Here is a 14,609-nt window from a genome sequence, read left to right as displayed (position 1 = left end):
AATGGCAAGATTTTGGGTTTCCAGTGCTTCCAGAGGGCTTGAGATGGGGGGTGATGGGGCTGAAATACCTTGGTGTTTTTTTAGGCACAGCCCAGTATCAAGAGAAGAACTGGGAGGGAGTAGTGGAGAAGGTGCGCGCTAGGCTGTCTAAATGGACTTGGGTCCTGCCTCAGCTATCCTATAGGGGGAGAGTCTTGGTTGTTAACAACCTGATCGCGTCTAGTCTCTGGCATAGACTGACAGTACTGGAGCCACCAGACTCACTCATTAAAGATCTGCAGAGACGGCTTGTGGACTTTTTTTGGACTGGCCAACACTGGACTCGTGCTGCTGTCCTTTATCTCCCCGTGAGTGAGGGAGGTCAAGGCTTGATCGACCTGTTCAGTCGGATAAAGGCGTTTCGACTGCAAACAGCACAGAGATTTTTATATGGAGTGGGGATGGCATGGGCTGCAACTGCCTGTGTTCTTTTACATAGGGTGGAAAACCTTGGTTATGATAGGCACTTGTTTGTATTGCAGCTGAACAATATGAACCTGTCTGGAACTACCCAGTTTTACCAGTCTGTACTAAAGGCCTGGGCTTTAATTTTTAAGACTACCAGGAATGAAGCGCAGATGTGTTTTTCCGCTGAGGAGGAGCCTTTATTTTTTAACCCGCTGGTCAGAGCAGCTGGTTTGGCATCCAAAACCATACGGCTTCAGTTTCAGAGGGGAGGCATTACCAAACTGGGACATTTGAGGTCGCGAGGGTCTTGGAAGTCCAGCGATGTCCTGAAAGCAGAGACTGGCATCCTCTCTGGTCGATTGCTGCAGAGAGTCCTGGGAGAGGTGATATCAGCCCTGCCTGCTTCTTTCAGAGATGGTTTAGAGCGCTCCTCAGATGCAGACCATGATTGTTTCCCATCACTCCCTATTGTTTTTAATACAGAGGACTCATGTGAGGAGGAGGGGGCCCTCCTCTCTTTTACACTGCCATGTCTGGACAATTTTAGTGATGTGTCTAAAAAGGCCTTGTATGGAGCTTGTGTTAAAGTTCTCCATAAAGACAATCTCTCTGGTCTCAAGGAGTCAAAATGGTCAGGGTTGTTGGCACCAGGCTCTTCTCCACGAGGTTGCTGGAGATCCCTATACAAACCTCCAATAGAAAAACGCACTGCAGATTTGCAGTGGAGGATTGTGCATGGGGCTGTGGCTACGAACAGACACATAGCGCACATTGACCCCACTACAGGAAAGCAGTGTCCCTTCTGCAGCAGTGAGGAGACTGTTGAGCACTTGTTTTTAAGGTGTACTCGGCTCTCAGGGATGCTAGCCCTGCTGAAGCTGTGGTGCAGTGCTCTTGGCGTGTTGTGGTCAGACACTCTTTATGTGTTTGGTCCTAAGTATGTGGCTGCTAATAAGGAAAAGATCTGCCTGATCAATTTCTTGATTGGTCAGAGCAAACTTGCAGTATGGCTTTCCCGAAAGAATAAACTCCAGGGGAGCGGGACACTGGACCCCGAGCTGCTGCTGAGAACAGCAGTAAAGTCCAGGCTCAGGGTGGAATATGCCTTTTTTAAGTTGACTCATAATATGCTGACTTTTAACCGAGTGTGGGGGCAGAATGAGGTTTTGTGTGTTCCTAATGAGGAGATTTTGGATTTATCTTTTTAATTTTTTTTTTGCTTTTTGTTTTTGTTATTTTTGTGTGGTTTAAGCATCATATTTGAGACTTTTTGAATTTTATGGGTAGTTTGTAGAATTGTTTGTGTTTCTGTTTTTCATGTTGTGATATTAAAGTGAGGTTTAAAAGTCTCTCTCTCTCTCTCTCTCTCTCTCTCTCTCTCTCTCTCTCTCTCTCTCTCTCTCTCTCTGCTCGATGAATGGGGCGAGGCTTCTTTACGGGAAGCAGCAGCATTTCGCCATAACTGCAGCAGAGCAGCAACTTCTGTTCCGATCTGAACAATGAAGATACTATTTAACGGTAAGATTTCTTTATTTTAGTTTTTTTTTAGAATCATGGGCGCGTTTTCACGGCTGAAACTGCTATTTAGAGTATACAGTAACAAATGTATCGGCAGTATGAGTGTATAATATACAGGTGTTTTGCATATTAACGAAAACATGTGCTTATCTACTTTTCCTGGTTTGTAATGAAGTGTTTTAATCTATCGTTCCACTTTAAACAGCGTTTAATACATTCAGACTGTTTTATATAGCTTAATTACCCAGATCGGGTAGCAAAAGTAACAACGACGTCAGAGTTTATTCATTTGTGCACGTCAGTTTTATGTTGATTCAACATTGATTGGTTTCACACGTATTGTTTGTATTAAACCTTACTTACAGTAAATATGTATATCTTGTTTGTTTACTGTTCTTATATATTTTACGGTGTTTGCACCGTATAGGAATTAACACCTAAATAACACAAATAATCTCTATAATAATGGTAATGATGATTTTTATTACTATTATTTTATTTTTTGGTATCGCTATTTTTCGTGGAGAATGCACCTTGGTTGTTTTTTTCCATCAAAAATTTGAAACAAGTAATACAAACATACGTTTATTCAATGCTCTATTCAGTGCGGATAGCAAAGGTATGAGATATTTTATCCCCCCCCCCCCCAAGAGAGACCCTTTTAATAGTCTAAGTTACAGGCCAAAGGTATTTAATATAGACTGGCGTTCACTCAAATAGACAGCTCCTGTTGAATCAATGAGGAGCTTTTTATCTTTGCTTAACAGCGTAGCACTTTATCCCTGAATTCTTCATGAAAAAAGAAAATCAACATTAAAACTGATTTCAAGGCATTTTCTAGTACTGCAGCACCACATTTCTTAATAGTCTATCAGTGTATCATTTTAAATGATTGCCACAACCTACACATGAAGATATGAGTTGATAAGAAACGATTATGCTTTAATAAGTTCCATCCAAGAGCAGAATTCTAATGTAAATGAAACATAAAAATAGTTAAAGCAATTATGAAGTCGGAAAGCAACAACACAGATGATTAAAAATTATGAAATTTTAATACAAAACATGAAGCTGTAACATATGGCAGCCTACTGAATTCCTGAGAAATCCAGATACAGTCGCTGACATAATCTTTGATGCAACCTTCTTATATTTATTTTGTGTATCAATAGAATTAATATTCAACAGACAGTCGCGACAAGGCACGTCGCGACACAGCCCGTCAACTGTATATTTTCACGCGTTTCGGCCGTTAAAATAGCGTCAGGGTAGAGTTTAGGAATATATTTACACTGACAACAGTCAATAATCAGCCACCCAATCATATCCTAGCCATACAGGAGCGCGGCGCGCTGTTTAATTCGCGTTAGGCCCAAAACACACCCATTATTAATTAAGAGAATTAGTATATTTCGAGCAGCGCAAAGCGTCTTTTTGCGCGCTCAAGATATCAAAAACACAGCTACACGATTAATATTATTGTTATTATTTATTAATTAGATGATTATTATTTTTTACAAAATCAGAATCTTGGTAAGCTGTACAAATAAGACACGTTTACAGATGTTTTTTGTTGTAACTTTTATATTCACACAAATGTTTAACGTTTATAATGTTTCACTAGAATATTCATTTAAAAAATAAATGTTTCTCTATAAATTAGTATAAAAAGTATTTTGTCAGATTGCCAAGAATATCGTTATTGCAAAAATACCCTGAAATATTGTGATTTTATTTAAGGCTAAAATGCCAATCCCTGCTGTATATCATGATAATTGACCACAATATAATTAATGTATTAAAATAATTTTAATGCTCAGTTAGTTGCCTGCTGGTCAAAGCGCAGTTATTAATAATAGGGCAGCCAGTTTAATTGCCTTGCGGCCACTGTCATGCCCTTAGGGAATGCCAGCCCCGTCTCAACCCGGCTTTTTAAATCTGAGATAAGCCGAGATAAGTATCCTATTGTACTGTTTGAGTAAACAGATTAGCCGTAATTGAAATTAATAGCACTGTATCTGATTAACACTGACTTAATAAAGTGAAAAACATGTATAAGCATTTATGGACAGTAGCATCTGTCTAGGGATGACATAATAGAGCATTGTCTATACTGTATTGGCAAGAACTTGGTAAAACGATGCGATACAGGATCTGATTCAATATCATGTGATATGATCCTGTAAGCAAGACATATATTGCAATGGTTTAATTCCGGTTTAGTATAATAGTATAAAACACACACTGTCATATTTATAAAATAAGTGTTAAAGTTTATTTATCATAAAAAAACAGAATTTTAAAAAAATAAGTACTGATTTAGTAATAAATAATAATGATGTAACATAAAATAATGTAATGTACCAAGCAAAATTTACCAAACTACGAAAGTGCAGAATATTTAGTGCATGCATATTGTTTCTAATCAGGGTATTACTGTGTCACAATGTATTGCGTGTGATACGATGTGACACACTCCTACTGACTTTAAATGGAAGTTAATGAGGAACATCTGTTCTTTTTAAGATTCAAGAAACGTACATACTTATATATTTTACATATTTTAGTAATATACCGCTTACCGGTCAATTGGAGAGCATGTAATACATTCTTTTTAGTATACTAAAAGAATGTATTACATGCCATCCATGTGTTCAGATTATTCAAATTTCAGGAATTATACTATATTATGGATCATAAATTGTTTGATTAATACATAAGGTTACTTGTAAATGCAGAAAGTTGCGACACCTTTTTTACAGTAAATTTTAGCATCATTTTTTCAGTGTAGCACATGCAAGCTTCCTCTGCTTTCTATATGACTGAGCCTACAACCTTCTCTGCCTTTTCCTGGCCTAATCTTAGCTTTTAGCTTTTTTTAGTTTGACATCCGTATTCTCCTTTTCACAAGTATTGCACAAGTATATCTGTGTTCACAATAGTTGCTGTTGTGTTTAGCCTTAAAATCCAGCTAGTGGTTGAAATATATATCAAATTTTAGGGGTAAATATCAATATAAATATAATATCAATATAAAAATATATATCAGGGTATAATGGTTTTGGGTGTGCTCTGTCTGGTTCTGCTGGATGTTTTCATGACGACGTAACAGCAGTGAGTCACCGTAGAGTGTAGCTCCAGTTTTATCACTTCCCTCTACCAGTCTCTCATTTTTCAGCCGACAAGACAAACACAAGTTGTGGGGAAAAGCGGTGCTTGTGTGGCCATGTTTGTGTAATGCCTCTCAGCTCGAATCAAAATGGTCACCGGAACTAATCAGTCATCCTTGAGAGACGTGTAGAGTTATTTAATTTGCTTTAGCACTGTTCCAACTCCAGATTTTGCAGTTTAATGGTGTGATGCCTGTGTACGGCTTTTTGATCAGACGTACAGTTTTCGTAAAAACTTCGCTTTTTTCCCATTTAAAAAATGCGGAGACAATTAAACATCACAATTTTTAATTATTGCCTTCTTTCCAAAACTATGATATATGAAACAATATGATATAAGTTTTTGTACAATTGTCGTACGAATTTTCCCCATAGGAATGAATGGGGGGCCCAGTGCTGGATCTTGCACCCCAGCAGCTCTGCGCACTGAACCCTTTCTGTACACTGCTCTCCAGTACTGTGTGTGTATAGAGGAGCTATTGGATAAACCAGCTTTCAGACAAAACTTTAGACATCCCACACGTCCAGAGCAACCAGCGTCCATACCCGAGCGGTGTAGCAATGTGCAAACACATTATAACCCGATTTATGCAAATATGTTACTTAGCAACCACCTAACAATCACTTAACAACAGAGCAACAACTTAGCAACCACATTAGCAAACACCTAGCAACTGCTTAGCAATATCATAGCAACCACCACAGATACCATAGCAACACCTTAGCCAGCACCTAGCAACTGCTTAGCAACATCATAGCAACCACCACAGAGACCATACGACACCTTAGCAACCACCTAGAAACTGCTCAGCAACATCAAAGCAACCACCACGGATACCATAGCAACGCCTTAGCAACCACCTAGCAACACCTTAGGAACCACCTTGCAACTGCTAACCAACACCATAGCAACCACCATGGATACCATAGCAATGCCTTAGCAAACCCTTATCAACACCTTAGCAACCACTTAGAAACTGCTTACCAACACCATAGCAACCACTTCCAGCAATAGATACCCCAGCAATGCCTTAGAAACCACCTTGCAACCGCTTAGCAACACCATAGCAACCACCACAGATACCATAGCAACGCCGTAGCAACCACTTATCAACACCTTAGCAACCACCACAGACACCATAGCAAGCACCTAGCAACATCATATTAACGACCATAGAGAACGGTGGGAGCCATTTTAGCTGTGCAACCATCCTGTGTTTGCTTCAGGAAATTCACTTTTCTAGTTTTCTCACTGTATTTTAGACTGTTTAATAGAATAAGCTAAAAAACATGGAATATACCTAATATTATGTAGACTTCCAAAAGCAAAATGGGACAGATGAGATTGTAGCATCATAGCTCTTTAAAGCCATTTACAGCCAATCACAACTTTACATGGAACAACTGTTTTGATTAGTCTGTGGTTGCTTAGCAACTACAACTAAGTTTACCATCAAAGCCAAATGTTTCCCAATAATGTTTTGATCTGCTCTTTTAAATAAATAAAAAAATCAAAAATAAACTTTTTCTTTTGCAAAAAAAAGTTATTTTAGGCCCTGGCTCCTCTGACCTGAACATTGCATCATAGCTCAGAAGAGAACCTACTGGCACTTTAAGTCTCATCAGGGGTTTTCTCACTTGCAGACATCATGTGATTCACAATGGAGTGATATGAGGTGATGTTTCTTCTGGTTTAAGATTGGCTGAATAAATATGAGGTGATGAATGAAGTAAACTCACATGCTGCTGCTGAGTAGAAGAGGAAATATCTCTTTAGTTGTAAGAGTGTTGGGGTCACCTCAGGTCATACTGTATCCCAGTCAAGCTGAGAACATCTGAAAACATCCTGTCAGTCTAGCGTATCTGTTACACACAGTAAAGAAGCCGTGAGCAACTGTTTTCTGAGTCATTTAAAGTCAATTGAGTAATCAGCTGGAAAAGCTTTGAATGAATCAGTATGTGGACGCGTGCAAGAAGAGAATGGGAGTAGAAAGTGAGTGCTAGTGATTAAATAGCAATACACTTCTACACTACATTGTGCTAATAGATATTTCCTCAAGCTTTTCTAATGATTCAACATCACTTAAGTGTTTTTACATTTACACAGAACTGTGGAGGATAAGAACCCTGCTGGATAGTTTTTTTAAATATATGAAATAGTCATTAAAAAAATTATTATACTGACGTTTCAGTTACTGGTTGGCGTTTTGTATAATATGATGATAATGCAGAGCTTTAAATAGGATATTAAAATGAATAATATAATTTTGACTTATGAAATTGTAGTCTGTATTTTCCCTTTTTAGTTATGTGACATAAATAGGAAAACAGATTGATAATTTGTGGCAGTATTTTTATAATCAATGTTATCTATAATGTTCTGTTGATACCTAGTTAACAGGCAAAAAAAAGCTATTTTAGGCCCGATCCTTTGTTTTCGCTGCTGTGCCGCTTGAAACACAGATACCATTAACAAATATTATTTCCAGCTTAAAACAACAACAAAAGGCATGTTCTCACACACTAAGAAAAGTAAGTACAGATTTGTACTTAAAAGGGTACAAAGCTTGTCGCTGGGGCTGTACCTTTTATTGAGGTACAAAAAAGTACCTTTCAGTGAAAGTCCTTTTTTGTACCCATGTTTTTTGTGCCAGTAAAAATTATAAAAACTATAAACATTATGATCAACTAAAAATGGCTCAAAAACTTGATGATCCACAATTGTCTGGCTTTCAAATAGAAAAATGTGCAATTAAAATATATATTGTTTATTAGTACAGTGATGCAGAATACTGAATGTACCCTTTGGCTGGTTAAATGGTACAAATCTGTACTTATTGCTGTTAGAAATTACTTTGTACTTCAGAGGGAACAAATCTGACCCTGTAAAGACCAATATTGTACCTTTGAGGGTACAATTATGAAGAGTGTACCTTTGAGTACAAAAAAGTACTCATATCGTACCTCTGTTTTTTAGAGTGCAGAAGACCACAGAGCATTTTACTTTGTGGTCTCACATAATAGCTGTTGTGATTTGCCTTAAAAGGCTTTCTCTGGGTGGGTTCATGTAAGTTGTAGAGGTGTAAATAGTGAAGTAAAGAAGTTAAGAAGTTGGCTCATTTTCAGCTTTCAGTTTTTTTTCGCTGGATTTTTAGTAGGACTGACATTGTTTGAGGTTCCAGGTTTGTCAGATCTATGCTTTAAACTCTTATTACTAATTTGTGCCATGATAAATACAGTTGAACATTCTAAGGTTCCTTTATAAACCAAAAAAACATGCCATTTATCTTACCATTCTGTCTGTCATGCTGCTGAACTGCCTTTAACTTAAATTTGTTGTCGGAAACAAATCACACTTCCTATGTGAGATTTTTAAATAGCCAGTATTGTTGTGAAATCTGACTGTAACACATGATGAGATTACAGCAGTCTTTAGCTCCGTGTGAAGTGATGCCAAAAGTAGTAGAACAGAGACCCATTTTGTGTCAAATGGAAAATAAAGATAGATGCACAGAGCTATGGATGGTAATGCCTTCTGTGATTAATTACTGGTATTCATGTGATCTCACTGTGAATCGAGGTTAAATGTCAGATACACACACAAAAACAACTCCCATAACTCATGTTACCTTGCCATGAGAACTTTGGAGAATGTTTATCCTTACACACAAGATAACACCCCACAACTTCTACAGGTGTGGACGTGAGCTACCTTTGAGGTAACACTTCGTGATCAATTTATGTAGTGATGTCCCATGACTTTTGGCATAAATTGCTGCTTGGCTCAAGTCAAGCCGTATAGAATATTTTTAATAACATTTTCAAGCATTTGCACTAAATTAATTTTGCAATCTGTTGACATTTCAACGTTGAATAAACTTACATCACTGCAGTAAATATTAGTATAAGGAAAGTTATCCACCACTACCAATCTGATTTGTATATAAACATTCCCCCAGATATGGTGAAAATTTGGTGCTACATTAAAAAGCAATTTCTGCTAATAGAATAATAACACTTTTTAATTCCTCCATCCAACCATTTTTTTTAGTGGATGGTGATGAAATGTAAAATGCTGATTCAAAAGGCAGAAGGTTGAGGACAAAAGTTTGCACAACCATTTAACATTAAATGTTGTTTCAAAGTTGTTTTAACGTTAAAACCACAACAGACACTACTTCAATCATATTTCAACCACATTTCAACGTTAAAGGTTGTTTTAAATGAACTAAACTTGTGGACTTTCAAAATTCTCAGTGCCTTGTTTTAAATGTCTGTGAAGTGTGGAGCTACTTTTGTTTGTTAATGGTGTAAAAAATAGTGGTTTCTTTGCATGGGTAAAGCTAAGCGCCTTTTACTAGCATTGTAAACCTGTTGGTTGGGAACACCGAATGCTGGGGAAGAACACAGGTGGATATTTAACAAACGTTCACACTCGTTATCATGTTTCACCACAACCCAAGCCCATTCAGAACTGTTCAGAAGCTGATTTTTGTATTGTTGAGATACCTAAGTAGGTAATCCATCTCCATTATCTAGATTAAACACACGCGCGTGCACATACACACGCGCGCGGCAGGACTATTTATTTCCCGCCGACAGTTAGTTAAATATTAAATGTTACGTCAATCTAGGCGCGAAAAGGAAAAGAGAAAGAGAAAAGGGAAGAGAGAAATATAGGGAGGGAGAGGAATGAAAGGAGTGAGGGGTTGTTATCTTTTAGTTCTGAGTAACAATAAGTAATATATGAACCCACCGTAGATCATTTAACTATAATTATTCCTCCTACAATCAGGTCTAAGTGCAGTTTTCAGAGATAACAGCATGTAAACGAGTCGCTAAACATCCTGTGATGATGTAAGAGACATTAATCACCATACTGTTCTGGCATGTTTTCATATTGAGAAAATGTACTTCGATCAAGCATAGCATTACGACCACCTCGTCCTTGTTTCTATGCCTTTTGTTTATTCTTTTTTTTCAGCTCCACTGATCAGATAGACGCATTTTGTAGTTGTATAGCAATTAGTTCTGTATCTGTTTCTCTTTATACTTTATTATTATCCTCCTCTTTCACTCTGTTCTTCAATAGTCAGAACCCACAGGATAGAAATGCACCACAGAGCAGCTATTGCTACTATTGTTATTTGGGTGGTTATTCTCAGCACTGCAGTGATTAGCAGTGGTTAGCATGGTGGTGGTGTATGAAGTGTTAATGTGTGTTGTGCTGGTGTGTTGTACAGTGAGTAGATCAGACACAGCAGTGCTGCTGGAGGTTCTCTGTAAATCCACCACCAAAATGTTTTCTTTAAATGCTGTCAAAAGACTACATAAAAGAGGCATTGAAAAATATTAACCTCAAACTAGAAAAGCACTGATTATTCGCCAGTATACATTATATATTAAGCTGAAAATGCCTCCTCCCCCAAAAAAATAAAAAAATAATAATAAGTTTATTTATATTGTGATGTGTTTGTTCATAACGCCCTATATCCCAGCGTTTCACTCCAATAGCACGTTTTTTACTGTAATAGCTGTAAAGGCGCGGTTCTCTGTACGCACAGAATAAGCGACAATGCGCCCTCTTGCATGCCCTCAAAATTCCCCTGCTCTCCCAGTCTCTACTCACACGGCACGATCAATCAGTGGCCTTGCACAGCAGCCCCCCCCCCCACACACACACACACAGAAAACCAGACCAGCAACCAGAAGCAGCCCTAATGCAAAACAATGTCTTTTTAAGATTAGCTCTGAACCATTCAAATTAATGTGTTTTTCCACTGACCTCATATATACGCAACTTTCTCGTTTTTATCCTCATGTTTCTTTATTCAAAAGCGAGAAGCTTGTCTACTTTTATTAACAAATACTAGACTTCAACTGGCGCCAATTTTCATCATATTATTTATAAATACACACACAAACCCCATTCTCCATTTATTCGCTTAAAATGGTATTAAAAAGATAAAAAACAAGATAGCAATGTAATTAATTGCTCCATCTCTAATGCGCTGAAATAACTTTGAACTCCGACCTCAGGATTGATTCGATTGTGCATCGATTTTGTGGTGTTATGTTATGGTTAAATGTACTATGACTTGTATTAATCTTACATTAAAAATGTATACCTTGTTTGTAGTCTATTCTTATAGTTGTCTTATAAGTGTCTTTGCAGTGTAAAAATGAACATTTATATGATACCAATGATACTAATAATGATAATAATTATTATGATAATAATAATAATAACAGCATTGTGTGGGTTGAAGAGCCACAACCTTCCGAAGCCCTTCAATGAACGCTGATTCAATGTTAGAATTTTAACACTTATCGATGTTTATTTTGTTTCCAACAACATTAAAATATGTAATGCAACGCAACAATTAACATTTATTTACTGTTATTTGCTATCTGGGAAAGGGAGTATTTAAACCAATCGTGAATTAAGCATGAATAGATCTTATTCAAATATTAACTAGCGATGCAAATAACATGACTTGGCCGGACATGGCACACATATTCATATTCATTCATATTTTGCTTTGTCAGTATTTCTGCTGAGATGTAAAAAAAAATGTATATTTCTAATTGATTTATTTAAAAAGCAAGTCACTATTTAATTTTTGCAATAATTCTGAAATGTTTCATTTTGCTCGGTAGCCGCAAAATAAATAGTCTCCAAATATCTTCAAATAAATCTGGCCCACTCTTCACCTGTACAGGTAAGTTTATATTAGTGGTTTTAGACTAAGCTATTAGGAATAGACGAAGTCATACCACGACTACAAATTACATCATATACCGCATTTTAACCTGCATCATATTGTGTTCTTGACGTAAGCATCTCTGCCGCTTTCCTGATGAACTAGATCAATCCCCCACCAGGCTTTCTGTAACAGGTTCTGCATATCTACAATATTTAGCAGCTATATATAGAAAACTATCACCAAGAACACAACATTCCCCCCTATTAAAGTGTTTCTCAATCGCGTTGTTCCCCTTGATTTGTTCTTATTTCTGCACAGCCACACCCTAACACGCCTGCATCTTTGGATAAAGGTGTTTTCCACTCACCACACTGAGCACTCCATCACCTAAGACGTGTAATGATATAAAGCTTTACTGATATAGCTTTTTCATTTATGCAATAGTAATGAGTGTCAAAATACATGGTTTCAACTTCGACCAAAACATAAAGCTGGTCACTGTTCAACATGATTTTAGTGTTCTTAAACCGGGCTATAAACTATAGAGTATAATCATTAAATCATAAATCATAACGCATTTTATAATATATTTGAAGCACATTTTTCTTGTGTTTCAGACCGCAGACCTTTGCATAGATTTTTTTCAATAGCTTTTGGTAAGGGAGGCTTCGAGCAGCAACGCCGAGAGCCAAACCTTTTCTGCATATTTTCATTTTGATTTAATTTCAATTAACATCACTCTTTATTGTTAGGTTTAATAATATGTATAGTTTTTTGCCTTTTCTTAAAAAAAAAAGTTGACCCTCGTTTTACATTCTTTTTGTTTTTTTATTCTCCACCAAGTCCCACTTGGGACTTTTGTATGTAGAAAAAAACATATATATATTTTTTGGCTTGAGTAGGCTAAAAATATCCAACCTCTTTTTGTCTTTACCTGAACTGGACCAGGTGAACCTTCCTGCATATTTTATTCGTAATCACAGAATTCTCTTTTTAATACATTCAAATCTTTATATATTTATGCTTCATGTCTTCCCTGGACAATAACTAAAACAAAAGAATACACTATAAGAAACTATGCGTTTAAAAGAAATATTGAATGATCTGGTGTCCCAATACCTTTGGTTTATACTATGTTTGCCTATGTATAATGAAAATACTCTTTTTTTGGTGCTGCCGAAATTCTGCACCCATTCAGAAGCGAATATTGGAAGCTTGCCACAGCGATAATTTAATATACATTTTTTTTTTTCAAAAAGAATAAAAAAACATTAAAATAAATATAATTTAGAAAATATTATATTTTATTTATACATACAAAAAAATAACGAGAAAAATAAATTATTTAAACGGATATTGCAGTTAGGGCACTTGTAATTACAGCATTACACATTTAATAAAACGATGCATTTCAATACAAAAAAATTGTGAATGCCCTTACAGTAAAAAAAAAAAAAAACTTGTAAAAATCTAACCAATATAGCACAAGTAGTGCCGTTATAATATCAGCACATATAAAAAAGGAATAATTAAAATAAAAATGCATAAATGACCGTAAAATAAAATGGACCGTAACGAAGTGCGCAAAAGGTACCTTTATGACTTTAGCGAAGCAAACATTAAAAAAACGACACATTGTAATTAAAAAATAATAAGAGTGCATACAATACAAAAAACTGTAAACAAAGAATAAAATAATGTTATAATAACCGCAGGGCACACAGTAAATTATAAAGATACAATTAAATTTATTGTAAATATAAACACAAGTTAAAATAAAAACGATACAAATAAAAAACGAACTGTACGGAATTGTACAAGATGGCGCAAATAGATAATTACACCAACACGTATTTAGACAAAAAAAGACCTAGCAATAAATCGAACTGTAAAAATAATAGCATGCAGCTGCAATTGCCGTAATAATTGCAGAACAGCACACACTATATTAAACGATGCATTTAAATTACAAAATCATGAACTACCATACAATAAAACGAAATGTAAAATTTAGAAATATCACCGTGGTATGCTTTGGAGATTCTAATCATATATTTGACACTTTTCCAAGCAGCTGGGCCCTTAGGTATGTTTGTTTTTCACGCCGCTGCCAACAAGACTTAAAGCGTGAGGCTGTAGTACAAACATATCATTTTGCAACATTTGTTGAGGAAAAAAACGAAAATTAAAATCCCAAAATTAAAACCAAATACCTAAACCTTGGCGTCTAGACCATGCATGGTGCTGTATCCCCGTACGTTTTCTTATCACAAATTCGCTCTATTAGGCGAGCCTAATTCGTCCTCTCAGTGATAAAATTCTCATAATCTGACGTTATGAAATCACCGGGGGTTGAAAAAGTTTAATAGTGCAATTTGTGATCAGTAACCAAAATTAAAAGCATTCCGTTGACTTTATTTTGGCTGGTTTAGTTAGTTAGACACAGACCTAATATTTAAATTCATGTTAACCACACTACATGTAATACTCATGTAAGTATCAATAAATGCCTGCTGGTTTTACAATAATTAATAACTTGCATTCAAGTAATAAGGTAAAATTATGCTTAACGAATCTCCGTTAAGTAACCGGATTAAGTAAATCAGTCATTAAGTGAATCAAACTAAAATAATAATTAAGCAATAAACAATAGTAATGTTTATTTTTTTGTTGAAACTGAATATTGATGTGCTTATATTGAACACAATTCCATGATGCTGCGTTTAATTTATACGTTTGATTAGATTTACTTATATTGTTGTAACTA

This window comes from Astyanax mexicanus, chromosome 6 (assembly GCF_023375975.1).
Source record: "Astyanax mexicanus isolate ESR-SI-001 chromosome 6, AstMex3_surface, whole genome shotgun sequence".
Classification (NCBI taxonomy): Eukaryota; Metazoa; Chordata; class Actinopteri; order Characiformes; family Acestrorhamphidae; genus Astyanax; species Astyanax mexicanus.
The sequence above is the reverse complement of the archived record's forward strand: the minus strand, read 5'-3'. Positions refer to the sequence as shown.